This window comes from Orcinus orca, chromosome 16 (genome assembly GCF_937001465.1).
Source record: "Orcinus orca chromosome 16, mOrcOrc1.1, whole genome shotgun sequence".
Classification (NCBI taxonomy): domain Eukaryota; kingdom Metazoa; phylum Chordata; class Mammalia; order Artiodactyla; family Delphinidae; genus Orcinus; species Orcinus orca.
In genome coordinates this window covers 86875406-86903020 of record NC_064574.1, presented here as the reverse complement: position 1 = coordinate 86903020, position 27615 = coordinate 86875406, and the positions used below count along the sequence as shown (strand labels likewise).

Below are 27615 nucleotides of genomic sequence, written 5' to 3'. Positions count from 1 at the left end.
GTACTTCGTGTGGTCCTGGGACTCTGACTCAGCAGTTTTCAAACTTGGCTCCTAGGCAGGTGCTGTGAATGGGAGTTTCCTCGTCTGATAGAGCTGGGTTGTAATGTTTCACTGAACCAGCAGGAGGTGCTGTTGGTAAGTGACACGGTACCTTGAAAAGTGGATTTTAGGTTTTGGGTGTTTGCAGTGGACTGTTGCCTGCTCTGTTCGGCTGTTACAGAATCCTGTAAACTGGGTTCATTTAAAGTGATGGTGGTCTTATGCTCTGCCCACTCTAACGGACTGTGACAGGACTGGGGATTTGTGAAGCTTTGTCCTCCGGCACGTGGCTCCTCAGCGTGGCTTTCGAGTGAGGCTTTGGGGAGGTGGTTCTGAAGAGGAATCGAGGACGGAGAGGAGCCCGCCGGCAGGAGAAGAGGCCGCAGGGGTCCCGGGCAGAGGGAGCGGCTGAGCAAAGCCCTGGGGGCGGGCAGGCTTGGCGCGGGTGAGGGTCAGAGCGCAGGCGCGGGCGGAGCGCTGGGCTGGGGCCGGGTCACAGGGTTAAGCCGCCTGGTCACTGCTCCTTCCGTCATTCTCCAGACGGCCATTTGCCAGACCCTGGGCCTGGTAGACCCCTGTCCCTCCAGGGACCTCCAGGTTTAGCAGGAGGGAAGTGTGTGAGGATGCAGTTCATGCTGCCCCGTGGCCCCCCGTCTCTTTAGCTGATATCATCCAGGAAGTCGGGGTTGGGGGTGGGCTGGGCTCTGACTCCATGTGACAGAGACCGGCACCTGCCCCTCAGTGGGCCTTAGTTTCCCATATGAAATATGGTGGGGTCCCCAAGAACCTTCTCCATGGATTTGTTGAGAAGTTGAGAAGATAGGACAGTCTGGGGTGGGGGCAGCTCTGACCACACAGTAGCCTAAGACCCCCATGGGCGTCCAGACTGAACCACACAGCAGTGGAGCGTGACGCAGGGGTGGACGGGACACCCCGGAGGCCCAGGGCTGTGGTAGAGAGTGTACACTTAGGGCCCGGCTGGGTGGATTCGAGGGTGCTGACCTCAGGCCATTGGCATGGCCGTGAAGGTGCAGGACAGCCCGGGTTTAGCTGAGGCCCTGGCATCAGCTCAGTGCTTTCCTACCCTGTGCCTTTGCTCATGGTGGTACCTTTGCCTGGAACATCCTCTCTCCAAGGTCCGTCTGTCTTTGGAGTGAATTTGGTGTCGGACAGACCCTACTCTGCTGAATTTTGGATGTACAGTGCTGAAGAGGTCACTCGCTACCTCTGGCCTCCCACGTTTTAGAAAATTATTGAACTATAGCTGGCTTACAAGGGTGTGTTCATTTCTGCTGTAGAGCAGAGTGGCTCAGTTATACATTCTTCTTCATATACTTTTCCGTGCTGGTTTATCCCAGGATATTGAATGTAGTTCCCTGTGCTCTACAGCAGGACCTTGTTGTTTATCCATCCTCTATGTAATAGTTTGCATCTGCTCATCCCAAACTCCCAATCCATCCCTCCCCCACCCCGCCCCGCAACCTCGAGTTTGTCCTCTGTGTCTGTGAGTCTGTTTCTGTTTCGTAGATAAGTTCACGTCGTACTTTATTTATTTCATTTTATTTACTTATTAATTTTTGGCTGCACTGCGTGGCATGTGGGACCTTAGTTCCCCGACCAGGGATCGAACCCGCGCCCCCTCCATTGGAAGCGTGGAGTCTTAACCCTTGGACCGCCAGGGAAGTCCCTGTGTCGTATTTTAGATTCCATACGTAAGTGATATCATAAGGTATTTGTCATTCTCTTTCTGGCTGACTTCGCTTATGACCTCACGTTTTTTAAATCGGTAAAGTAGAGATAATAATCTCTCCCTTAAGGAGAGTGTTCAGCGGGATGTGTGAATCGCCTGGTGTACAGTAGGCGCTCAGGAAACAGTAAGGGGTATCACCCCTTGCCCCCCCCAGCATGAAATGGGAGTGTCTCTGGCCCATCACGTTAGATAAATGTTAGTTCTTCCCTTCCTTCCGAGGTGCCCGCTCTCCCCAGCCCACGTCAAGTTCGGGCTCACCCGAGCTAGTCCGGGACCCCCACGGCCGGGGGGCACCCCCCTCCTGCCTTGGCCCTGGAGCCCTTGTACTGGCCCCAGGCTGCGTGTTCCGCGGGGAGCCTCCTGAGCCTGGCGGGTGGCAGACGCTGAATGAATGTTTGTGGGATGAATGGATGGGACATTTCCCAGCCCCGCCCCACCTGAGCAGGCAGGTGGCAAAGCAGATGGTGGCGCTCCTGCGGGGTCCGGCGGGGGAGCCCACGCCTTGCACTAGGTCTTCTCCAGGCGCCTGGGGGTTGGGCTGTTGTTCCTGAGATCCCTTCCAGATAGAACATTTTGTCATTCAGCGACTTGAACTTTCTTGGTCTATTCTTGCCTCCTTCCTCCTCCGTTTCCTGGTCCTAAGACCTCGTCCTTAGAAGTGTCTTATATTGAAGCAATGACTAAAGAGTCCAGAAGGAACCTTCTGAGTGTTCTGGTGGCCCCAGGTGACCTGTCAGGGCCAGCTCTGTGCCGGCACTTGCTCAGCACCAGGGACAGAGCCCAGCGAGTGGCCCTGGGCTGTGGGTGGTGGGTGAGAGGGGGATCTGGGAGCTGGCAGAGCTGGAACCCCAGCCCCCCCCTCTGTAAGACCCCTCCCCTCCCTAGGCCTCGGTTTTCTTTTTGAGAAACGGGGGTGATGCTTTCCCCAGCACAGCTGGCATGACCTAAGGGTGACTGGCCACCCAGCACCGTCGGGACCCACCCCCTCCCCTCTTGCACATCCCTGCCCCTCCCCCAGCCCTCCAGCTGTCATGGTTCCCCACCCCCTTCTCTCCAAGGAGCGGAGTTATTTATCTGCCGGATGGTGACAGGCAGCAGTGGCTAGAGTTAGAGCTGCTGTCCAGAGATCAGCTGGCGGCCGCAGAGCAAACAGCCCGAGCTAATTAGCAAAAGGTCACGCCTGCTCCTGGAGGCCCCGCTTTTGAAGTCGGGGCCTCACACAGACAGGCTGGAGGGAGCTGAGACTTTGAGTTAGTGGCTTGGTTACCAGGACAGCTTCAAACCCCTGCTCACATCTCATCACCTGATTGCCCAGCGCACGACTCTGAGCTCCACCTTTTAGAGATTCCCGACGCCCGGGGTCCAGCCGTCCACTCCCTGCCCCAGGCCGGACAAACAACGGAGATCAGCCCCCAGCCTTCAGCCTACCCGGAGCTCAGGAGCAGACAGTCCCCAGCAGCCGAAGTGCAGGGCTGGGGAGTAGCCACCCATGTTACCCTCTCCTCTATGCTCCCACCCCCCGCCACACACACACACACACACACACACACACACACACACACACTCCCTCTGACTGTGTTGTTACTGTTTTTCTCTAAGTAAATTTACTTTTTAAAAACTTAAATACATTTATTTAAAAGGGAACTTTTATGGCACTACTACAAATAGAAAACAAGCCTCCTTTTCCATAAATAGAATTCATAATCATAAAAATAAATTCAGTGGAAACAAAGCAATGTTATTAAATTCTAGTTGGATGCCGCGGCCCAGAGGAAGCTCAGAGCCCAAGGCCTGCTATCGCTTTATTAAAAAGGGAAAACAGCAAGTGTGCACAGGTGTTCAAGACTTTACTAGCCCTGATCTGAGACTTTCTTTTGATGTAATCAGCAGCACTGAAAAGAATTAAATTAAGAGTAACTGTCTAATGAAATTATTCAGCATTATTTTATGCTGTGTCAGCTAGGGATTGAATTTGGCCGAACAAGACAGAAGAAACCTGACACTTGTGTGGTTGAACCCCATGTAGCAATTCATTTTTCTCGTGTAGAGAGTGCAGCAGTGGGGGTGGTACACAGTCTAAGGAAGTTATCAGCAATTCAGTTTCCTTGTAGCTGCCCCCTTGGCCAGTCTTAGCATTTGTCCTCATGGCCCCCAGATGGCTGCTGTGCCTCCAGCCATCGTATCTGCATCTCGGGTGGGAAAAGCAGAGGAGGTGAAGGGAAGGGAGTATACTGGCCGAGTCTGTTCCTGGTTATCAGGATAACAACCTGAGCCTGTTCTCTTGCCCACTGTGGTCCACTACCGCCTCATGGTTGGTTCTCACTAAATGGTCCCTCTATCTGTCGCATGCTTACTTGGTGCCTCCTGTTTTCCAGGCAGTAGACCCCTGCCCTGTGTTCACGAGGCCACGTGCTGGCCTTTGTGAGATGAGTCGTGGCCCCGCCTCGGGGCATTCTTCCCCCCTCCACCCCACACCTGGCTCCTGCTGTCCACAGTGGGCTCAGCTCGAGGGTGGCTCTGCCTCTGTCTCATTTCTCGTCCCCGCGGACCCACACTGCCCTAGCCACCTGCGGGGGTGTCCAGTCAGCCTGTACAGAGCTGCCCTGGATGGGGGAGCGTCTCTCCCCTCTCCCGCAGCCCTCCTGGGCCCTGGGTCCCTGTGCTCCGCCTTGGGCCTCCGGCAAAGCCCCTCCTTGGCCTGTGTGTCCCTCCAGCCAGCTGGTGGGCCAGGCTTGCGGGGCCACGTTTCTGCTCCTAGACCTTAATTTGCCTTTTCGTTTCCTCATAGAACGTGCATCCTCTGGTTCCTGGAGTGAATTAGCGGGAGGAGGGTCGAGCCTCGGGGCGCCTCCTGTTCTGGGCTGTCTCTGGCTGCGCAGGCCCTGGAGACCCCTTCTCCTTCGGGCCAGGGCTCCTGGGTTGGGCCTGCGGCCCCGTGCACCCATCTCTGCTACGGGTTTTTCCTTCAGCCTGAGCTTCTCGCCCCCTCCCTCGTAGACCTGACTTCTGACCCATCTCCTTGGCGCCACTGCCAGGGACCCAGTCTAGGTCCCAGATTTCAATATGGGTGCCAGTGCTGGCCAGCTGTGCAGTCAGGGGTAAGTCACTTCACCTCTCTGTTCTTCGTCCGTACGATGGGGGTGTGGCAGCTGCTGGTGGGGCCCTTTGATGAAGTGAATGAGAGGCACCGAGGAGTAGCCCACCTCTGCCTCCTCCCCTGCCTTCCCCCCTTCCCACCTCCTGCTTCGTGGATGTCCACAGCCTGCACACGTGTGCATATGCCCCTCTGTGCATACGTGTCCCCATGATCCCGGGGGGGCCCCAGGCTCCGCCCTGCCCTCCCCCTCCTCTGCATGCTCAGCCCCAGTGACTCACAGCCAGGGCTGCAGCCAGAGTGGGTCGGGGCGTGCGGGGAGCGGGAGGGACCAGCGAGGGGAGGCCGCTGCCCAGGCCGGGGTGATGACAGCTGTGGGGGTGATGGGAGGGGGAATGGGGTGAAGAGCGGGGTTTGGAGCAGGCCAGAGAGGGCGGCAGGCACGGGGCATGGGAGCCGGAAGGGGAACCAGCAGACAGTTGTTTCTTCGTCGTGGTGATTTGATATGGACGTGACCCAGAGCTCTAGAGAAGCTTCCCTGCCAGGATGTTCAGGAGGGAGGGAAGGGTGGAGGGAGTGAGGATGCGTTTACTGAGTGCCGCTGTGTGCAGGCCCTCTCCATGCCAGAGCTCACTCCCCACAGTGGCCCTGAGTGACAGGCGTCCCTGCTGTGACCGCCCCCGGGAAATGGAGGTGCAGAAGGGTTGAGGGTCCTGCCCCCCGCCGCGCCCAGGGCTCCCACCCTCGCTGCTCTCTGCGTGGACAGCAAGGGTGCCTGGAGCCCGCAGGGGCTCCCTGCCTGTCCTGGCCCCGGACCCATGAATGCCTCTGGCCTGGTCGCTTGCGATTCGGCCCTGAGATGCCGAGCGCGTATGGCCGGCTGCAGTTCCAGGCTGACCTGCCAACACTGAGGCTCCTGGGGAGGGTGGGCAGAGGTGGGCGCTGTGCTTGGTCTGTGCAGCTGGAGGGCCAGGCCTGGCTGGGGAAGGGGCTCCCGTGGGCCTTGAGCCCTCCAGACAGGATGTGTGAGTGCGCAGAGCTCAGAGAAGCAGACCGGACAGAGCCGGCTTCCTGGAGGGAAGGATGGGCAGGACTTGGGGTGGGTGGCAGAGAGGAGGCCTTTCCAGATGTGAGAAAGGGTGTTTGCATAGCACTTGGCATGCACACAGCGTAGGAAGTGGCCCGGGCCTGGGCTGTGGTGGGCGGGTGGAGAGAGGTAAGATGGAGAGTGGGGGGGACAAGCTTGCAGGGTGTGCGGCGGGGCTGCCAACTCTGCCTCTCCTTTGTTCCCGGCCCCCGGAGCATCTCCAGACCCCATTGAGCTCTCTGCCTCGTAATCTGTCCCCCGACTGAGAAGGCCCTCATCTCTGTTAGTGAGCCGTTAAAGTTCTCCAAAAATACGATACTTCAAATGAGATAGAACTTTATTTCTTGTTCACAAAGCAGCCCAGAAGCCTGTGGCCCAGGGCTGGTAGGGCAGCTCTGTCACTATAACCTGTGGCTTCTGTGTCTGGGACCACAGTGGCTGCTGCATTTCCCACCATCACATCTGCATCCTAACTGGGCAAGGTGCATGCATGCCCATTCCTTTCAAGGGAGTGATTCAGCAGTGGTGCCCTTCAACCTCCACTCACATCCCGTTGGCTGGAACTGGGTCATAGGCCCTGCCTATCTGCAAGGGATGCTGGGAACCACAGTCTTTATGTGGGTCCAGTAGTAAAGGAAGAGGAGGATAGAAACTGGTGACCAACAAGAGAGCTTGGTCATGCATTCTTCTTGGACGTCCTGTGGCCTCAGGACCTGCGGGGAGAAGAAGCAGGTGCAGGGCATCCTTGGCCGGCCTGGCTGGTGAATGGGGGCTAGGGCTGGCGTGTGACTTGTCCACTCCCAGAGCCTCACTGGTCTGGGCAGGAAGCTTGCCGTTACTGACAGTTATGGAGCAAGAGGAGATCATTAGTACGTTTTGAGTGGAAAGGTCCTCTAGCAAGAGGGTGACTCTGTAAGTTAGCGTCCAAACCGGAAGCACTTTTGAGAGTAAAAAGAGGCAGTGTTAACAATTACACTGACAGGGCAAACTGTGGCCACCCTACCTAGAGACAGATCATCTTGTCTGTTTCCTCTCTATGGACAGTGCAGCCCCCAGACCCTGTGTTAGTGACACTTGGTCTCAGCCGTGTCCTCATTCCTCCTTCTTAGCACGTCTGTCAGCCTCTCTGAGCCTGGGCTTCTGCGGTGCTGAGGGTGGGATGTCCCAGAGGCAGGAGCTTGGGTTCCCTGTTTAGGCCTCTACGGAGCATCTAGGGCCAGCCCAGAGCTGTCCATGGTTCTGAGCACCTGCACAGAGTCAGGGCGCTGAATGCTGCCCCGCCCCTGCCGCTTCTCCACACCCCAGGGCCACCCTCCCCACCAACAGGGCCAGGTCTGGGTCAGGCAGCCCCGACCCCCCCAGACCCCTCCCCCTCCTTCATCCTTGAGAGTCTGGTCTGCACACACCCATCCGTGAACATACCCATCGCTCAGAGATGGTTCCCTCCCCCACACCCCGTCAGCCCCTCTGTCCGTCCTCAGCTCACGGCGTGGGCGCCTGCTCTCCCTGCACGTGCCAGCCTTGTCCCCCACCTGCCCCTGCCCCTCTTTAGTGTGTTCTGAGCCCTTGCAGCCTGGGCTGGTTCCAGCACAGGTGATACTCACCTGATACACGTGGAGGAGACCTCTGGGACGTGCCCCGATCCCAGCTCATCTGTGAACTCGGGACCCCGACAATTACAGCACCCTGTGACTTCAGAGGTTCCCATGTGCCCGGGACTCAGTGCCCCGGATCACACCTTCTGTCCTGAAACATCCTCCTCTCTGCTCTTGGCATCTGGGCCCTCCTGCCTCTGGACGCACTTCCCTCTCAGGTGTCCCTAAGTGCGGGTCCTCCTGAAGTCCCTGCCCACGCTTTCTTCTCCTGCTGTGCCCTTTCCCTGCCCGGCCTCAGCCACACCGTGCGGGCAGCGCCTGGACCATCTCCCCCCTCTGCCCGGTCTTCTCTGCCCAGCCCAGGCCTTGGCCATCTCCCCTCATCCTCCGTCACAGGCACCCCAAGCTCGGCATGGCTCTGACTGTACCAACTCATCATCACTCACTGCCCCTGGTCTCCCACCACCCAGTAAATCTCCGGGTGACATTGGTCTGACCTCCTAAGTACCCCGTTTCTCTCTCTCTCTCGAATCTTTTATTGGAGCGTAACAGACAGAAAAGTGAGGAGTCACAAGTACGTTTAGCTCAATAAACTTTTATGAACCGGACACACTCGTGTCCCTGGGACCCAGATCAAGGGCGTCACCAGCCCCCCGAGGCCCTCCTCGTGTCCCCTTCCGTTCACCACCCCAAGGGTGGCCACTAGCCTTCCTGTAACCACACTGCCCATTTCGGAGCTCTGTGTAAATGGTTCGCTCGACCTTGTGTTTGTGACGTGTATCCCATTGTTGCGTCCTTAGGGCTCGCCCATCCTGTCGCTGTGTCATGACTGTCCTGTGGTGCGGATGTGTCACAGTGTGCTGTCTGGGCTCCTGTTGATGGGCAGCGGGTAGTGTCCAGCTGGGGCTATTACAAATAGTGCTGCTGTGAGCACCCGAGTCTCCCTGCGCACGCGTGTGTGCGTTTCCGCCGGGTACTGTCTGTGTCTCGTGGCTGCCTCCCCTCATCTCTCCGTTTCCCTCCACGAGCCAGCCCAGAACCCCGTCCTCCCTCCTTCAGTGACTGTTGCAGCTTCCTCTCTATTCCCTGCACACCCACTGTTTCCTGCAGTAGTTCATTCTCCGTCAACAGCCAGGGTAATCATTCTTCCTCTCTACTGAACCTTCAGTGGCTCCCCAGTGCCCCCGGGCTGAGATCAGAGCTCCCAGCAGGTCTGCCCCAGCGGGTTCCTTTCACCCCACCAACCCCACCTTCCAAGTTCCAGCTCTTCTGGCCTCTGTACTTCCTCATAGGCCCCGCCCGTCTTTTCACCTATGGCCTTTGCATAGCCAAGCTCTCTCTTAGGTCTCTGGGAACACGGGCCGAGACCTGGACCCCTGGACGGATCCCCCTGCGCCAGCTCCCCGCAGCGCTGTCTCACGATCACATCTCACTCGTGCCAGCTGGAGCTCTGTCTCCCCCACCAGACCGGCAATTCCAAGGCATTGGCCTTGCTGGCCTCTGCATCCCTGTTGGCCCAGCATCTGACACGTGGGGGGGACTTGCTCGCCATTTGTCTGTGTGAGGTGGGCGGGCAGCGTGGGAGCCACGGTCCCCGTTTTGCAGGGGAGACTCAAGGGCTCAGAGCCCCCCGGGCCTCTGGAACAGGAGCCGTGTTGGACGGCTGTTCACACTGAGTCCGTGGGGAGCTGCTTCCTGGGGCCCCTGGCAGATCTGTGCCGTCATCATGAAAACCAGAGACAGCAGGGCCCGGAGGACTCGTTTCAAATGGGGGTGACGGGGGTAGTGATGAGCACTGAGACCAGGAAGGAACAGGCCCCTGGGGGGCGGGTGGCACCTGCAGGCCCGGCCTCCTCTCTTTCAGCCCCGAGACAGCATCCCGGCACGTCTCCCCCCGTGAGCTCCGTGTGGCCTGGAGCTGTCCCAGGAGATGCCTCTCCTCTCCAGCCCCACTCCCACCCCGTTTCCCTCATCACGGGGAAGCCCAGGTTCTCGCTGGGACGCAGCCTGGGACCACCACCCACCCCCTCTGCTGGGAAGAGGAGGGTGGGACCAGCCAGGGGTCCCAAGCCTCCAGCCGGGGCCCGGGGAGTCCTCGCCCACCTTTGATTCCTCTCAAGGCCCGTCCAGCCTCCAGAAAGGGGCAGCGGGTCCACCCCCCAACCAGCGTCGGCCCCCAGCCCGGTGCAGCAGAGAGCGCCCCGAGGCCGTGTGCTGGGGAAGGACCGGGCAGCCACCTTCACCGACCCAGCCGGACCCGGTGGGGCAGGTGAGGCCCAGACAGTCCCCTGCCTGGCGTCGTGAGCCAGGAATGTGGCCAGTGCAGCCCGAGGTCCTGGAAGGCCCTTCCTGCTTTGGGCTTCATGGGCCCTGAGACCACCTCTCCCTTCCTGGACTGGATCCCCTCCTCCTCTGAGTGCCCCCATCTTTGTACTTGGGCCCCCCTTTCCACAGACGCGGCTGTTACGATTAGTTTTTATTTTATATCGTAAGACATCCTTACGTTATTGTTGCAAGTACTGATGACGCTGAGACTTAGCTCAGACCTCTCGTACTGAGACGGTCCAGCGGGCAGCCCACGCCGTCCGCCTGGTCCAGGTCCCAGCCTGGCCACCCACTGACGAGCTCCTCGCCCTTGTGGTGCCTCAGTTTCCTCGTCTGTCAAATAAGACCCATTATCGTGTTGCTTTGTGTTGAATAGCATTTAAATACGTGCCTCAGCGCTCGTAAAATCAAACGTTTGATGACAGTTATCTGGCGTGATTATAACTAATGCTCTCAGCCCTCTGGGGCTCTCTGACGAGGGAGCAGTGACACAGACATTTAGCGGCGTGCCCAAGGCCCTCATCTGGCGAGTGGCAACTCGTCTGCAGAGCCAGCTCTCAGCCCCTCCGCTCTGGCACCCTGTTTGTGGGGGAAGAGCAGGCAGAAGGGAACCAGCTACAGTGTTAGTCGCTTGCACGACCTCCTCCTGGACTCCCAGCCCCGGGGCTGCTGCACGGCCCTGATGTCCTGGCGCGGGGTTGGGGTGGAGGTACAGGGGAGCCCCCTGGAGAAGGGCTCAGGACAGCCAGGCCCTTGTCCTGGGTCTGCTGTGACCTTGCTGTGTGACCCGGGGAAAATTCCTTGCCCTCTCTGGGCTTGTGAGTACAGGCCCTTAGAGGGCAGAGACCAGAGCTGGAAGGTTCTCTTGATGTGATTCCTCAAGCTCGCTGGGACGGCACAGCAAGGGCGGGCACCTTGCTGGACGGTTCGCCCTGTTTGCCCTGCCTCCCTGGCGGGGCTCCTGGCACGTAGGAACCATTAAATTCTTTGTCGACCGGGTGGGAGAGGCAGGCACGTCAGAGCTGTCGGCTCGTGAGACAGGGATTCGGCCTCTCCCGGGAGCCGTTGCAGAGAGCGTATGCACCTGCCCAGCCTGCCAAGCTCAACCGTCACACGGTTCCTCAGCACCTGGTGGAGGCCGGGCCTGGCCGGAGGGACCCAGGGTGGACGAGGACCTCTGCAGGGGGTCACTAGCGTGGCTCTGTCCACCAGGGGTCGTGAAGCCTGTGATACAGAGAGGCCCCGGAAAGAAGGCAGGAAGGCTCGGGCTCCAGCCCGCCCTCCGTCCTCGCCGAACCCCCTCCCATGGTCCTGACACCCCTCTCCTCTCTGGCCTCAGTGTTTCCATCTGTGCAGCGGGAGCCTTGCATCACACGTCCTTGAAGGCCCTTGGCCAGCAACTCTAGGGATCAAGTTCGGGGCTGGTACATGTCATCCTCTGCTCAACGGCTGTGAAACTGACAGCCTTCTGCCCCAGCCCTGGGACTGGCCGAGCTGGTCAACAGCCTGAGTGGCCTGGGCTTGGTCCTCAGGGTCTGGAAACAAAGCACAGACCAGACAGTGCCCCAGCTAGGCCAGTGGGGCCTTGAGACAGAAACCAGAGTCGGGTCCTGGGGGGGCTGTGTTTTTAAAGCTCACAAGTGTCCTGGTGGTTTTCCTCGTTTAGGAACCACTGCTCTAGTCCACCCCCCTCCAGCGTGAGTGCCTGCTCTGATGCCTACCTCTCTTTGCACACCTCTGGCGACGGGGAGCTCAGTCTCACACAGCAGCCCATTCCTTTTCAAAACATTTAAAAATCTCTTATAAAATATTAAGACGTCTCAAATATTGAAGAAATCTCTAATAAATATTTCACTAATTATAAAATATTTAATGCAGCCCGAGGTATGAAGAAGATACCATGAAAGCTCTCCCTAACCCCAGTCACTGCCTGGGTCGTAGGGAAGCCCTGGAGGGGACAGAGGGCGGCGTTCAATTGCCCCCCCACCCCCTGACCCACCCGAAGCCTCTGTGTGCCCCTCTCAGACCCTATCCCCCCTTTTCCTTACACATTTTTAATGGTGGTAAGATACACACAACATATAAGTTACCATCTGAGTGTGCAGGTCAGGAGCGTTAAGCACATGGGCGTGCAGACATCTGCACCGGCACCCCCAGGGCTCATCCTGTTCCCCTCCCCGCTAGAGTAAGTCCTTCACTAAGTTGTGTGATGATGATTCTGCCTTCTTTGCTTGCACTCTGTACGAGGCCCGCGTCCTGCCCCGAGGCCCGGGTGGTGGGCGGCTGCGCGCGCGGCCCGGAGGCTCCCGTCCCTGCCGTGTAGCCCTCACCGGGCGCGTGCCGCGTGCTTAGTCAGGTCTCGGAGGACCCCTCAGTTCGGTCGCGCACGGCCTCGGACCCCTCGCAGCTTCTCTGGGGTGCAGGCAGCACAGGGATTTGGGCTCACGGGCTACGTGCATCTTTGCCTTCACGGTGCCGCCCCGGTTGCTTTTCAGCGAGGCCGGCTGGCCCAGGCTCGCATCAGCTGGCCCTGGGAGTCCTCCGGGGGGGACAGTGGTCACACGCGGTGGCCACACACAGGCTCCGCCCGTCTGTCCTACGCACGCCCTGTGGGGACGGAGCCAAACACGCCCGTTGCCTCCTGCCTCTCCTCGGACCCCCGGCTTTTGCGTGTGCGCTTCACCAAGGGTTCCAAGGGTCACTCGCCTTGGAACACTGATCTGTTGGCCCCCATGATGCGTGGTCACACACACAGGCTCTGGGGCCAGACTGCCTGGGTTTGAACCGGGCCCCACCACTGAGTAGCCGTGGAAACTCAGGCAAGTTAATAGACATCTCCGTGCCTCTTCTGTAAACGGACGATAACAGTACTGACTTCACCAGACTGGTTTAAATACATAGTGTGAACAAGATGTAAAGCTGTCAGAAGAGCGGCGCAGAGTAGGTGCTTTGCGAGTATGAGGTCTGGAGCCCGACCCTCTGGAGCAGTGCCGGATCAGCGCCTCCTCTGTTCCGCCTGATATGCCTCTGTTAATTCGGCCTGCGCTACCTTCTCAGGCCGCCGCATTTACCTGTGAGCCTCCTCTCGCCTCTCTCTTTTCGCCGTGAGTGGTGTGGGGCCGTGCTTCTCTGTGACCTCCTTCCTGGCATGTTTTCGCCCCGCGTACTGCACTGAGGTGGATTTGACCTGTTACTCCAGCTGGAGGGAATGCTTGGGTCCTGGTCCCGGCCTCCAGCGTCTGTCCCCTTCCTGCAGGCTCTCAGACTTCGTCCAAACTGCTGCTCACCTTGAGAACAGAGCCGCGGACCACCCAGACACCACTGGGGGCGTCCCTGGTCCTTTGAGTGACGCGGTCTGTGTCACTCTCGGTGAGTGCCCACCGCTCTGCCCCCACGAATGTCAGACTCTCCTCCGGGAGCCCTCTGGGATTAGGGCCTGGGGCAGCTGCCCCTGGCACCCCAGTACCCGGCGGGCAGCAGAGGCCAGGCACCACGTTCAGGGGAGATTGAGCCAGGGAATGGGGTGGCGACACCACGTGCCAGAGGGAGGCCGCCTTGCCTGAAATCCCGCCCACAGCTGCCCCCGGGTCCCGGCACTGGCCGGGGGGACAGGCGGTGACCAGCGCGTGGCCTGCAGACCAGGAGCAGTCGCAGACGCCCGGCAGACGGCGGCGGGGCGCGGCAGGACCCAGCTCGGCGAGGAAGGGCTGCCAGGAGGGGGCCGCCCTCACACCCCGCTGGCCGATTCCTGCCTCGTCGGTTACGCGGAGCGCTGACCGTCCTCCAGCTGCTCCGCCGCTGCCCCCATGCCCGCTGTGGGGCGGGGCTTACGCTCTGTGCGACACGGTGCGCCTGTGCGTGTGCAGCGCGGCGGGGGGGGCAGGTGGTAGACCCATACCCGAGGGGCCAGAGCCTGGGGACACGGACACACACACACACACACACACACACACACACACACACCCACCCAGCGGGTCTCAGGCTGTAACATACTGGCCTCCACGCCCCCACCTGCCAGGGGCTGACCCCTCCCCGCCCTGTGCCCCCCACCCCAGCAGCAGCCACCCCGCCTGCGGCCCTGGGATGGGGACCCGGGGATGCCTCTGTCTCACAGGGGGTGGGGTGTCACCCCCGCCCCTCCCCCCTTCACTCCCCGTGCCCTTTGGGTGGCAGCACATACCCCGCTTGGCCTCTTGCTGCAGGACTACCCCACCCCACACGGCGGCCTCCGGGACGCCTGGGTCTCAGGGACCTGGGGTGGGGAGCTGCTGCAGAGGGGGCCCGCCGTCCAGGGGGATCTGCCAGTCACGTGTGTCCCCAGGAGGGTCCCCCAGCCCCCTCTTCTCCCGTCTCCTCCTGAGTACAGACCAGCAGGGGATGGGGGCTGAGGTCGTGTGTCCCACACCCAGAGGGGAGGCTGTCTGTCAGTGCAGGCTGGCTGGGGCGGGGCGGATGTGAGCCCGTCATGCGGAGCAGCGAGGGTCCTCAGGGTCGGCTGGGATATGCCCCCACCTCAGCGGAGTCTCTGCTCTGCGGCGCATGTTCTGTGCAGTCTTACGACGCCTCTGCTCCTCTGGGGTGACTCACGCTTGTTGAGCCAGGAACTGTAGTCAGTGCTTTCCATGAGTCATTTTACAGATGAGGAGACTAAAGCCCAGAGTGGGTGAGCCACTTGCCCCGGGGCACACAGCACCAAGTGATATGACTGAAGTCCAGGGTCGGGTTAGGGCTGTGCGATCCCATCGTGTGTTCTTCACACACATTCTGTGACCCGTGGGGACAGCGACCTTGTCCTGTCCCTGGAAGTAGACACTCAGTAAACACTGAGTGAATGAATGACTGTGGGAAGAGGGTCGTTGCCACAGGGTTCAGGGCTGAGATGGGGGGGGTGCGAGTCTCCAGGGCTGCCAGCCGAGGTCTCCCCACCACCTGCGCAGCTGAAGTGCGCAGCCTTGGTCTTCCTGCGGTAGCCGGAGGCGACGGAGACAGGGCCTTTTATTCTGGTGGGGGGATCTCCTTAGGCTCAGGGCCAAGTAACTGGAGCTGAATCTTCTCTTTGCCTCCTTGGGACCTTCCAGCAGTGACCCAGTGACCTTCCAGCAGTCACCTCCCGCGCCACCCAGGCTGGCTGCCCAGCCCCTGAGGGGGGCTTCTGCTCACTGCCCCCAGCCCCTTCCCGGGCTCCGCCTGGCTGGAGGCTCTGGCCACATCCACTAATCATTACTGTCACCCCCTTGGACTTGAGAGGGCCGTGGGTGGGCCTCTGTCCTGTTTGCAGGGGACGGAGATGGGGGGCTGAGAGCCCTGGGTCTGGGCTCACCCTCCCCACTCTTGACCGTCAGGAGGAAGCAGCAGCCCTTTGCACGATCCTTCTCTGGGCCAGAGCTGGAGGGCAGGGCCAGACCCAGATCCCAGGCGCCCTGGCCTCCACTTTCCGCGTCCCCAGCCCCGTGTCGTGGGGAGAGGCTCACCTCGGAGCCCCAAGCAGGAGCCCCTACCCGCTGGCCCCACCCCCACCCCCACCCCCAGAGCGTCTCGGTGACTAGCATGAGAGCAGCCTCTTCCAGACCAATTCCCTTCCTGGCGTTTTGGCTATAATTAATGTTTGGTGTGTTATGAGGTGGATTTTTTATGGACTGAGAGACGGGGATTTACAGAGCTGGCCAGGCGAGCAGAGGGGCAGCTGCAGGCAGCCCCCCGTCTGGGTCCAGCCCCACGTCCCCCGGGGAAAGATGCCGCCCCAACTCTCAGGCTCCCAGGCCTGGCCGCACCTTCTGACTTTGCTCAGACCCTCCCTGGTCCCTCTGCCCCTGGACCACAGCCCTGCCCGAGCTCGGGTGCCGGGAGGACCTGACACGTGCGTTCTTTGTGCAAACCGGTGAGCACGTGGGGTACAGTGACGGTTCCCACTTTCCAGAAGAGAGAGAAACGCTGGGTGATGTGCTGGCTCAGAAGCCGAGACCGAGGATCTGATGGCATCACGGGGTCCCGCCTCCTGTGAAGGGAGGGGATGGGGGACACACAGGCCCCCTCCCCCCAGCCCAGCCCAGCGTGTTCACAAACACCATTGCGCTCCACTCTCCTGATGGCCCCGGAGTGGCTGTCAATGGCTCCATTTGTCAGGAAAGTAAAACTGAGTCTCAGAGAAGGTAAGAAAGTTCCACAAAACGGCCCAGCTGGTGAGCAGCAGGCCAGGTCCCACGCGGCTCAGGGTCTGGCGCTCTCAGGCCGCCGCCCTGTGACTCAGACACTGACCGGCCTTCCCTGACCCCCCAAAACCAGACCCCCTTTCTGAACTCCCCGCCTCACTGCCGGCAGCACGGACGGGTCCTGCCGTGGGTCCTTGAAGATGAAAAGCTGGGCCCTCTGACAGATGGGGACGGCAAGGCTTGGGGGACGGGGCCCAGCCCTCCTTGTTCACTGGCGCTCAGCCCTGTGCCAGTTACTGCTGTTGCGTAACGGACGACCCCAACCTCGGGGGCACAAGGGAGCCCGAGTTTGGCCCATGGCTTTGGGAGCAGGAGTTCGGGAAGGGCCCAGCTGCGTGGTTCACGCGCCCTGAGGGGGGCTGCTTCCGTGGCTCGCCCTCCACACCCCCACCTCCGCACCCGGGCCTGCAGCTTCTCCAGCGCGTCGTGTTGGAAGCCGCTGGTTTTAGGTGGCGGCTCTTCCAAGGGACGGGAAACGGCTGCAGGCTGGTTGAGGGCTGTGCCCTGGACGGACTCAGCTTCACGTCTGCCAGCGCTGTTGGCCAGAGCGGTGTCGGGGCCCCCAGCTTCCAGGGGTGCAGAGAGAGACCCCCTCGTGGTGGAAGGGGGAGTCAGGTCCTGTCACAGGCGAGATGGGAGGGGAAGTTCTTGGAAAGCCATCTGCTGTAGCAGCCGTGGCCTCACCTCCCGTGTGGAGCGTGGTTTCCCCTCATTTGCAGAGGGCGTTCTGAGAAGGTCTGTGTCTTTTACTCATCTGGGCCTAACGTGATGTCCATCTGTCCACACACAGATGACGCGGAACGGAAACCAGCAGGCCCTGTGAGGGTGGTGGTGCAATCCTAACGTCACCCGAGGGGGCTGGGGTCTCCCTCCGAGGCCCGGGGCAGCCCTTCCCGCATTTCCCTGTCCTCCTGGAGGCCAGCGCTGGAGTCACCAGATGAGATGCCTGTCATAAGCTTTCCCAGCGGAGCTTTCTCTGCTGTTTACCCTGCTCTGAGCCGACCCTGACTCGTGTAAACCCGGAATGAGCAAAAGACGAGTCAGGGGTGACGTTTCACTTGATAAAACGGCCGTGCACTTTACAAAGCCGTTCATGGGATTTGTTGACACGGCTGTCCAGGGCACATCTGCCGTGGAGGCCCTGAGCTTGTAGAACCAGGAGACCTCCATCAGAAGCAGTCTGTCTGGGGGAAATCATCCCAGGTAGATGTGAGAAGGGCCCCAAGCCCCACCCAAACTGTGAAGATGGTCCAGGAAATGAAACCCCAGAGGGATCTTGCCCATGAATAGTGGATCCAAAGTCCTCAATAAGACACAAATTCAATCCCACAAAATATTAGAGAATCTGCCATGATTATGCAGGATTTATTGAAAGAATTCAGTGATGGCTTAATAGTAGAGAAATCTATTAATACAATAATACACAGTAGGAGCAGCTCAGCCCTAATGCTATGTTAATAAGTGACAAAAGGCATGTGATGAAATCCAACACCACTTTCTGATTTTAAAGTAACTGCTAAAAATAGAACTAGAAAGACACTTTCTTATCACAGTCAAGAATCTGTGTCTCAATTCAACAGCCAGTGTTGTTCCAAATGATGAGATTTTTAATGATTCCAATTCAAAAACTTCTATGCAAAAAACCCCAACAGTGCCCTTTACCACTGTCCAGATATTCTGGACGTAGCAATAAGACATGAAACAGAATTAAACGGGAAACAAGAACGAATTGTAATTATTTGCAGACAATGTGATTTGAGACCTCAGAAACCCAAAAGAACCGAGTGAAAAAATAATTTAATATGAGAACTTGGTGAAGGTACTGGGCTGCACAGAACACAGGCATACACAAATCAATAGTTTTTATCTGTACCAGCAGCAGCTAGTTGGAGAACGTAATGAAATAAACAGCCCCTAGTCACAATGGCAACGAAAAAAACCTCCGTGGGATTCCTAGGAATGCATTTACAAGGAAAAATTAGGGTCATTGTGAGGCAGTCTGTAGAGTTTTCCTGAGAGATACCAAAGAAAACAAGAAGAGTGAGATAAGCCGTGCTGGAATATTATAAAACCTGCAGGTTCTTCCGAAATTAATTTCTGGGTTCAGTGCACTCCCGTCCGCACCTTGGTGGCATGTTTTGAAGAGCGAGATAAAATCGTTCTAAAAGTTGACCTAGAAGAATGTGCAAAGGATGCCTTGCCTCCTAGATACGGAAGCTTGTTATAGAGACAGTGGTTTATTTATTTATTTTTTTATTGACGTCTCGTTGATTTACAGCATTGTGCTAGTTTCTGCTGTACAGCAAAGTGATTCAGTTATACGTATAGACTTTTCATATTCTTTTCCATTATGGCTTATCACAGGATGTTGAGTATAGTCCCCGTGCTCTACAGTAGGACCTTGCTGTTTACCCATCCTATACGTACCAGTTTGCATCTGCTAATCCCAAACTCCCAATCCCCCCCTTTCCCTTGGCAACCACAGGTCTGTTCTCTATGTCTGCGAGGCTGTTTCTGTTTCATAAAAGTTCATTTGTGTCCTATTTTAGGTTCCACATATAAGTGATATCATAGGGTATTTGTCTTTCTCTGATTTACTTCGCTTAGTAGGATAATCTCTACGTCCATCCGTGTTGCTGCGAATGGCATTATTTCATTCTTTTTTATGGCCGAGTAATATTCCATTGTATATATGTACCACATCTTCTTTATCCATTCATCTGTCGATGGACATTTACGTTGCTTCCATGTCTTGGCTATTGTCAGCGGTGCTGCTGTGAACATAGGGGTGCATGTGTCTTTTCGAATTAAAGTTTTCGTCTTTTCTGGATATATGCCCAGGAGTGGGACTGCTGTATCATATGGTAGATTTATTTTTAGTTTTTTTTAAGGGACCTCCATACTGTTCTCCGTAGTGGCTGCACCAACTTACATTCCCACCCGCAGTGTAGGAGGGCTCCCTGTTCTCCACACTCTCTAGCGTTGGTTATTTGTAGACCTTTTAACGACGGGCAGTCTGGCCGGTGCTGCTTTGGTGTGTCCGGGACAGGGGGTGGTCAGTGGAACAGAATAGTCCCCAGACAGAGGCCTCCTTAGAGGGTGACCATGGAACAAGTTATCACCCAAATGGGAATAATTTGCAAGTGAAAGGGGATCTATTAATAATTACTCTGGGACAAGAGGCATTAATAGAGAGCATCCCCGGAAAATCATGACACACGGTTGTCCTCCTTTACGGGTGATTGTGGATTGAATATTTTCACAAATTCAGTCAGCATACATTTCCTACTCTGTGCCTGGAAAGGCAGACAGGACCCGGGCCTGCTGGCCAAGGGCTTTCTGCCTGGGATCTGACTCTGGTTGGGAGAGACAGGGGGTCTGGTCTTTGCAGTGTGGGGTCGCGGTGGGGCCAGCACGGGCAGCTTTGGGATTACCGAGGGGAGTCCCCAGCCCCAACCTGGAGTCTGAACAGAGAACGCCTGGCAGGGGGTGGTTGGGGTGATGGGCGGGGTTAGGGTTCCAGGCGGAGGAAACAGCGTCTCAGAGAAAATGGAAGATGTGCAAGTTAATCTTTGCCGCGTGGGACAAGCGGAGTAACGGTGAGGGCCAGGCAGGCACCGTCGCCGGGCCTGGGTGGCCCGCTGGAGACGTGGGCTCGTGGGGGGAACTGGGGAGCCGCGCGGGGTGGCAGGGGGGCGGAGGGGGACAGGCTTGACCAGCTGTGCCCTGTGGAAAGCACAGTCCCGCCGGGGTGCGGGCCGGAGCATCACAGGTCAAGTGCAGGGAGTGGATTCTTCAGCAGAAGATGTCAGGACGATTGGTGCCTGTTCCAGGGGTTTGGGGGGCATCAATTTTTATCTTTCTTTACACCCGAGAAATACTTTCCAGGTGGATTGCAAGTTAAATGTAAAGATGCAGATAGAGGCAGACGTGCGGTCTCAGGACAGCTCGGCATCCCCAAGCTGTGTGTGCGTGTGTGTGTGTGTGTGAGTGTGATTTTTATGTGATGACACACAAATTAACAGGAGTCTGTGGCCCAGGCCTGGCCGTGGTGCTGGCCTCGCCTCCGGAAGCTGCAGGAGAGGGTGTGAGCTGAGGCCACGCAGTGCCGGACCCGGCAAGGCTTGTTGATCCCGGGAACACGGGGGCCTGGGGGCAGCGGCCTCTGACAGGTTTCGTGGGGTGAATGCTTGGCATGTGAGGGGTGGGTGGTGGAGGGGAGCCTCCTGGAAGGACAGGGCCTCTTGGGACCTGACGGTACCAGCCGTGGACTCGGGGACAACGTACACTCTGAATGCCTGGCTGCGCGAGAGGGCCCTAGGCGTGGGAAGGCGTCGCTGGTGGTCAGAATCCCCGGTGTGATGACAGCTCTCCCGTTTCCCACGTGGAAACACCCCATTGCTGAGGGCACCGTGCCGAGCTGCCCCCTGACCACAGGGCACCGTGTGCCGTGCGTGGTGCACTGAGGCACAGCCTGCAGCACGGCCAGCCTGGGCACCGCCGATGTGTCCTGAGTACTCCGTTGCGGAGACTTCTCAGACTGACTTTGGTGTTTTATTTCCCTTATCAATTTAGCGTTTGAGGGCTAATTGCTCATTTATAATCTCCACTCCAAAACCGTGCCCCAAATCTTTAATACAATTAATCGTGGCCAGGAAGTATGCTTTGATTAAATAACCATAGCAACGGGACGTGATGCAGGGTGCACGTGTGCAGAGGCCTGACCCCGTGAAGGGGGTGGGAAACGGTCACCGGGCCTGTGAGTGTCTGGGGAGGTGGAGGACAGAGACGGACCCGTGCCTCGGTCTCCCCTAAGGTCCCTTCCAGAGCCCTACGCCGCCGCCCTGCCCTCCTGCCAGGCTGGGATCAGAGCTCAGGGTGGGGACGGACCCGAGCTCGGGGTTGGTCAGAAAGGGCTCTTGGCTGTCAGCGTTCTACCGGGAGGAGCAGATCCAGCAAGTCTCTGCTTTCAGTCTCAGACCCGCCCTCCCTCAAAACCAGTGGAGAGGTTCGCAGACTAAAGATAGAACTTCCTAGCTGCAGGGGCTCTGAGGGTGTGATGGGGAACAGTGCCAGGCGTCCACAGCGCGGGGTGGACCCGTGTTCCTCGAGAGGGTCTCTCGTCATCCCTCCTCCCCGGAGGCCGGCCAGCCACCCTCACCCTCGTGTCCCTGCGAGCGACCGAGCAGGAAGCCACTGCAAAGTGATTTTTCTCTCCAGCGATGCTGTACATCATGTTTTTTAATTTAAAAAGATGCCCAGTGGAAGCACAGCAGACCATTAAATGTTTGGGTCCCCAATTAACTCCAGAGCAGCCTGGAGCCTCGGGCCCGGGGGGAGGAGGGATGCAGCGGATGGCATCTTCCCAGGAGACAGACCCCAGCCCCAGAGCCCTTCCTGCGCCCCCGCCCCCTCCCGGGGCCTTTTGAACAAGCAGATGCTGTGGTCCTCTGACCTCACTTTGGGAGAATCGTGTTTCTGGCCGTGCAAATGCCTTTCCCTCTCTGGGCCTCTGTTTCCGCAGCCGGCTTGTTGGGTAACGCCGATACCTGCCTCCCCAGACATGGGAGAAGCGGGTCAGTATACAGTAGGCGCTCAATACGTGGGGAATCCTGGAGGAAGTGAGAGGTCGTGACCTCTGTTTGCACACGTGCTCGTCACAGCCTCTGGATGGGCAGGGTGAGGGCCCTGAGGCCCAGTGGGGTCCCGTGGACCCACCCAAGGTCAACTGGCAGGAGTGTTGGGCACTCAGCCCCTTTCTGGGCCCCGTCCTTTGACCTTTGCCGACACCGTCCGCATCCTTGCGGGGGGTGGCGGGCCGGGGTGCAGGGGTTGGTCCCTCCACCTCATGTCCTCCCAGAGGACAAGGCCGGGGCCAGCTGAGGTCGGGGGTTTGCCAGACCCGACCCCGTGGCCAGGTCCTGAGGGTCCAGCCCCGCTGAGTCAGCACTGCTGGACCACCTGCCATGCGAGCCCGTGCCAGCCTCCTTGGACACACAGGGAGGGAGTGGGCAGTGGGGCAGGTTCTAGGTGGGTGCTGAGCCCAGGACGGCCCCCATGGGGCCCCCGTATACCCCCCAGAGTGGGCGGCTTGCTGAAGTAAAACCCACAGAGAGCGTCCAGCGGCCGCTGCCCCCCCCCCCGCCCAACTGCCTAGAATGCCTCCTCCACCCACGAGGCCAGGGGCACAGCTGCAGCAGGATACAAGGGTCTACAGAGCACCCTGTACCGGGCAACGCACTGGAGGCCTCCATAATCTGGCCATGGCAGCCTCACTGTAACCCTTGGGGGACCTACCATTTGACAGGGGAGGAAACGGGCTCAGAGAGGGTGAGTGACTGGCCCAAGGCCACAGAGCCAGAGCACGGCTGAGCCAGCATTCTCGTCCTGGCCCAGGAACCTGAAGCCCGAGATGGTTCTGTGCCTCTTTCAGGTGGGCAGCCGCTCCCACACTTGGTCTGGCTGGGTGGGGTCATCCGCCTGCCTCGTGGCCTGGCCTGCCTGAGGTGCCCGTCATGACCCGTGGGCTCTGCAGTAGAGCCAGGCTATAGGGTCAGACAAACGTTAGCAGTGAACACAATGTGTTGGCAAAACGTTGGAACGGCAAAAAGTTATCCATCTATAACTTTCCACCAATCTCCTTGCCTCCCCCGAGCCCCTGGCCCTCGGCCAGAGCGTCCGTGTGGAGGTGGAAAGTCCTGTCCATCAGCAAAATCCTCAGAGCACCCCGGCCTCTTGTCTGGGCTTGGCGATCGGGGAGAGGAACAGTCTTTTTAGACGGATGTGCTCCTTTCCCACATGGCCGTGGTGATTATGCAAATCTGGTCGTAAGGAGTTTAAAAGCCTGGAACCACCATATTTCTTCATTTCATTATCGGCGACCCGGGCTCTGGAGTTGATGCGACAGAACGATCTCGGTGCCAGCCTCACACATGCTGACCCCGTCGTACGTCCTCGGTGACAGAGGTGGCTGTTGAGACAGCGGCCGAGTGGCCCCGGTGGGCTTCCCACCTGACTGGTCTTGGGACCTCGCAGGTCCCTTCACTCGCGGGGCCTCAGGCTTCTCACCTGGGCCCGGAGGGCAGGGTGGGTGTCCCTGTCCCCTCACCTTGTGGGACTGCCATGAGGGTGAGGATGTGATGGCTCTGAAAGTGACTGTGCTCGGGGCTCCGTCCACCTGGGTGAGGGGCGCAGGGGGCACAGAGCCCCTGGGCATGCGTTCAGGGGGGTGTTGGCAGAGGGAGGACGTCGGACACACATTGCTGGTCCTATCGGGCGTGTTGGGATTTGCAGACCAGGGGCAACCCGGGCAGCCCGAGGCCCTCCAGAGGGTAGTGACAGCTCCCGCTGGCCCGACAAAATGCAAAGGAAGGTGATTTGTGAGAAAGCAGCGGCCCTCGGGAAGGACGCACTTCTACCCTGTTTTTGCAGATGAGAAAACGGAGCAGACGTTCCCTGCTGAGCTGCTCCCATGTGCCAGGCGCTGGTCCGGGCCTGGGATATCACAGCAGAGAACAGGACACGGCTCCTGCTCTGGGGTTTACATCCCAGCGGGGAGAGGATCTTTACTCCAGAAGTGAATAATAAAATAAACAAGGGAAACATCGGGGAGATGAGTGCTGGGCAGAGCTGGGAACTGGGTGACGGGGCCGGGAGCACGAGTTCAGATGGGGAGGCCGCCGGCTCTGGGATTCGGGGGAGAGGAAGGGGCCTCTTCTGATCGGACAGCCGGAGGAAGAGCTCTCCAGGCGGGAACAGGGGTGCTGCGGCCCGGTGGCTGGAGGGAAGGGGGTGGGGGCAGGGAGGTGGGTTGAGAACGGGCAGCGGCGGCGGGTGGGGCAGGACCCTGGGTTTTGCTCCCCATGTGGGAGGAAAGGATGGCTGTCATCAGGGCTGTGGGCGGGACAGTGGGATCCCGTGAGGGCTCTCCAGGTCCCTCTGGCTGTGCGGGGGAGTGGATCGTGGGTGCCACAAGGTTGGAGCGATGGCCTTTGTCCCACGAGGGATGGGGACAACTTGGCCCGGGGTGGCCACAGCGTGCGTGGCGGGAGGCGAAGGTCCCGGTTTGGAGGTGGAGCGGACACTGTTGCTGCGGGACTGGGTTTGGGGTGGGGGGAGAGGGGACTCGAGGACGACCCGCCGGCTTGTGGTTTGGGGAACGTGGTGGAGGAGGCTTGCGCACTTCGAGGGGGAAGCGGCTGCGTCTGTGAGCCTGGGGTCCAGGGCGTCAAGGTTGGCGAGGTGGGCGGGCGGGGTGGGGCAGGCGCGTGGAGAGAGCACTGAAGCCAAGGGAGGGGTGACAGCACCGCGGGGAAGGGAGGGCAGAGCCTGGCCACAGGCACAGTGAGAGGTCAGGGCGAGGGAGGGGGCCGGCAGAGGGGCCAGCAGCCAGCGGAGGAGCCCAGGGCGGGAGAGCGTGGCGGCTCAGGGACCCAGAGCAGGAAGTGCTCCAGGAAGGGGTGGCCGGTTACCTGGGCCAGGGGCCGCCCAGAGGCTGCAAAAGGGACAAAGAGGAGTGGAGCGGGCAGGACAGAGGTCACTAGTGCTCCCTCTGGAGCACTAGTGACCTCGATGGGAGGCGGCTCGGGCTGTGGGGGATGCATGCTGCCCTGGAGGGGCGGGGGTGGGGGTGGAACCGCGGCATCGTGGGGGGGGAAGGGAGAGGGGCGTGGCCGGAGGGTGCTCAGGTCAAGCTGCTGTCTCTATGGAAGGTTCTAGACCTGTGTGTTCAATACCACTTGCCCCACTGCTTGTGCCCAGTAGCCGCCCTGTTGGACAGCACACACATAGACCATCTGTACTATCGCGGAGTCCGCGGGTGGGGACGGGAGCCGGGGGGACGATGCAGGAGCGGGGAGCACACGTCGGCTGTACCTAGGGCCCCCTGAAGGCGGCCTCCACCCCTGCATCTCTCTGAAGTATGGGGCCCCGGGGACCAGCGAGGGCAGGATGAGGGACCAGGGCCCTGCGGCTCCACCTGTACTGGGACCGTGAGTCTGGGGTGCTGGCAGGTTGGGGGACAGGTCTCTGCGCCCTGCCCCCAGCGCACGCGCTCTGCAGCCGTCCTGGAAACAGCTGTGCGGCCAGAGGCTTGCTGTGCGCGGTGGGGGGGGCAGGGGTGTGGGAGCGAACCAGGGATGGACGGGGCGGGAGCGTGATGCGTGCCTGAGCACGAGAGGAGGAGCGGGCCCCGTGGTCTGTTCAGAACCTTTCTCAGTGACTCGGCCAGTTCCCTGGGCAGCCGCTTCCCGAGGACCCCAGTCCTCACGGGGCTCTCAGACACCGGGGGCGGTATCCTGGCCCCCCACCGGGGCGTTCCTGCTGACGCAGCACATGGTGGCCTGAGGGGCCTCCTCCACAGGAGGACGGGCTGGCTCACTGTGTGACCTTCGGGGAGGCCCTCTGGGCCTCAGTTTCCCCTGTGTGAGGTGTGCAACAGAACTCTGGGGTCCCTGCCAGGCTGAGGTGAGGGGCGGAGGCTACGCTGGCTGGGGAACAGCCACCAGGGTGGCACCCACACTCCTAGCCGATGCTCCTGCCTGTGGCCGGGCGGGTAGGGAGGGCTGTGTCCCCGCAGGCCTGGCTCCCGCCCGGCCCGGGCTCCAGGGCCAGGTCCGATGCGCAGAGTTGAGGGCGGGCCGGCCCAACAGGAGCCCCGGGACCCGTCCCTGCCCTCCTCCGTCCTTCATCGTGAGGGCCGGCCCGATGGAGGAGGCCCCCGGATGGGGCGTGGGGAGAGGCAAGGCTGGGCTCCAGAGGCACCTGCCGCTCACAGGTGCCAGCCCTGAGCGCAGTTCCTAGACTGTCACGCCGGGAGGAGGGCCGCAGTGCCGGCAGGGCGGGCCGTGGGGAGGGGGCGCAGCAGGCCTGGCTGGACCGCAGGGGCCCGCACACCCTCGAGCGCTCGGGCGGAGCCGCGTCCATCTGAAGGCACACGGGTCCACGCACACGGGCTGACGTAGGTCCCAGCAAGTGTGGAACATACCTCCGCCCTGTGCGTGCGAGCACACGTGCACGTGGCTCTCCAGCCACCTGGTGCCCAGGTGCCCTGGGCGTGGGGCAGCGAGAGGCTGGGCCAGCCCTGGCGCCCGTCTTCCCCAACCACGCCTGCCTGTGGTAAGGGTTCTTTAGGCCCTGTGATCCTCCTTAACTTGACTTTGAGTTATTTTGAGCAAGAGATTAAAGGCGATTATGATCAGCCTTGCCCAGGCGCCGCGCTGCCCTGACGGGCTCACTGCTCCGTCCGTGTCCATCCGGAGGCCGGAGCCAGACTCTGATTGGCGCCTTGCCCCGCCAGCCATCCCCACCTCCAAACACCGCCTGGACGCACTTGCAGCCTGCCCGGCCGCCCGCTCTTGGCCTCGGGGGCGCCCGGGGGACCTAAGCCCCAGCACCTGGACGGATGGGGCAGGGGACCGGTGGGGAGGAAAGGGCCTGCACAGGCCAACAGGCGCTGGGAGGTGTGATGGCGATGAACTCCAAGTACGCCCCTTGGGATTGTAGATCTCACGTCACAAGATGGACCACGCAGGGACACCAGCATCCCCTGCAAGGCTTCCTCCTGAGGCGAGGGAGACCCAGGCAAACCGCAGGCTGCTCCCTCCTCCAGCCATTTCCCTTTGGGCCCAGAGAGGCCCTGTGCTTTGCTGGGTGTCACACAGCGACTCTGGGCCGAGCCCCGGGCGGGCTCTGCTGTGGCCCCACAGGAACTCTCCCAGCCCCTTCTGAGCTCTCCCCTCCCTTTAACTAACTCGGAAAGACTCTGCCCCAGGAGCCAGATCAAAGCTGTTCTTCGTGAAGTTTCCAAAGGGGGGAAAATCCATTTCACATCATTATTTTTTTCTCCTAATTTAAACCACCTCAGTGCAGGCTAGTGGCAAACGTCAATATCAGTGAAATACACTCAGCTGGCTGCCCGCCAGGCCACAGGGCAGTCACAGAGGCCGCTGCAACTCCAAAGAGTAACCGGCAAACACACGCCCTTGTCTGTCCTGCGGGAGAAATACGAGGGGCAGAGGGTGAGTCCCGCACTGGCCGGGGCTGGGGAGGGGGGGCGCGTCCAGGCGCAGCGGGAGCCCGCGGCGCGTGAGCCCCACAGGCACCGGCTTCATCCCGGACGGCTGCCCTGTACTGTGACCGTCGCAGCCTCGGCACGCGTGCCGGCACGGGGGTGGGGAGGCCTGCCCTGGAGACGCGCGGGGTCTGGTGGGGGCAGAGATCAGAGATGGGAGGGGGTCAGGGCTGCCCAGGTGTGCTCATCGGAGCCTGGCGAAGAGGGGGCGGCACCGTCCTTCCAGGCCTTTCCGCCAGGGCCCACCGACGTGGGGCGGTGACAGGCCATGGGTCCCCGGAGCCAGATGGAAAGCTACAGACAGCGTCCAGCCGGCTCATTCGGGGAAGCGGAGGCCCAGAAGGGGCACGAGGTACCCGGGTCACACTGCCCGAGAACGCGGACCCAGGACCTCGCCGTCCTGGCTCCTCGCTTGAGAGGGGTCTGGAAGGCTCCTGCGCAGCCA

General features: G+C 59.9%; 2 protein-coding genes across 21 annotated transcripts in view; one reads left to right on the top strand and one right to left on the bottom strand.

Moving 5' to 3' along the window:
- The window catches only part of PSMG3 (proteasome assembly chaperone 3), a 348811-nt gene that overhangs the window by 104136 nt on the left and 217060 nt on the right, over window positions 1-27615 (bottom strand). The gene's annotated exons all lie outside the window — the stretch shown is intronic.
- The window catches only part of ELFN1 (extracellular leucine rich repeat and fibronectin type III domain containing 1), a 133107-nt gene that overhangs the window by 102098 nt on the left and 3394 nt on the right, over window positions 1-27615 (top strand). The window lies entirely within an intron of this gene.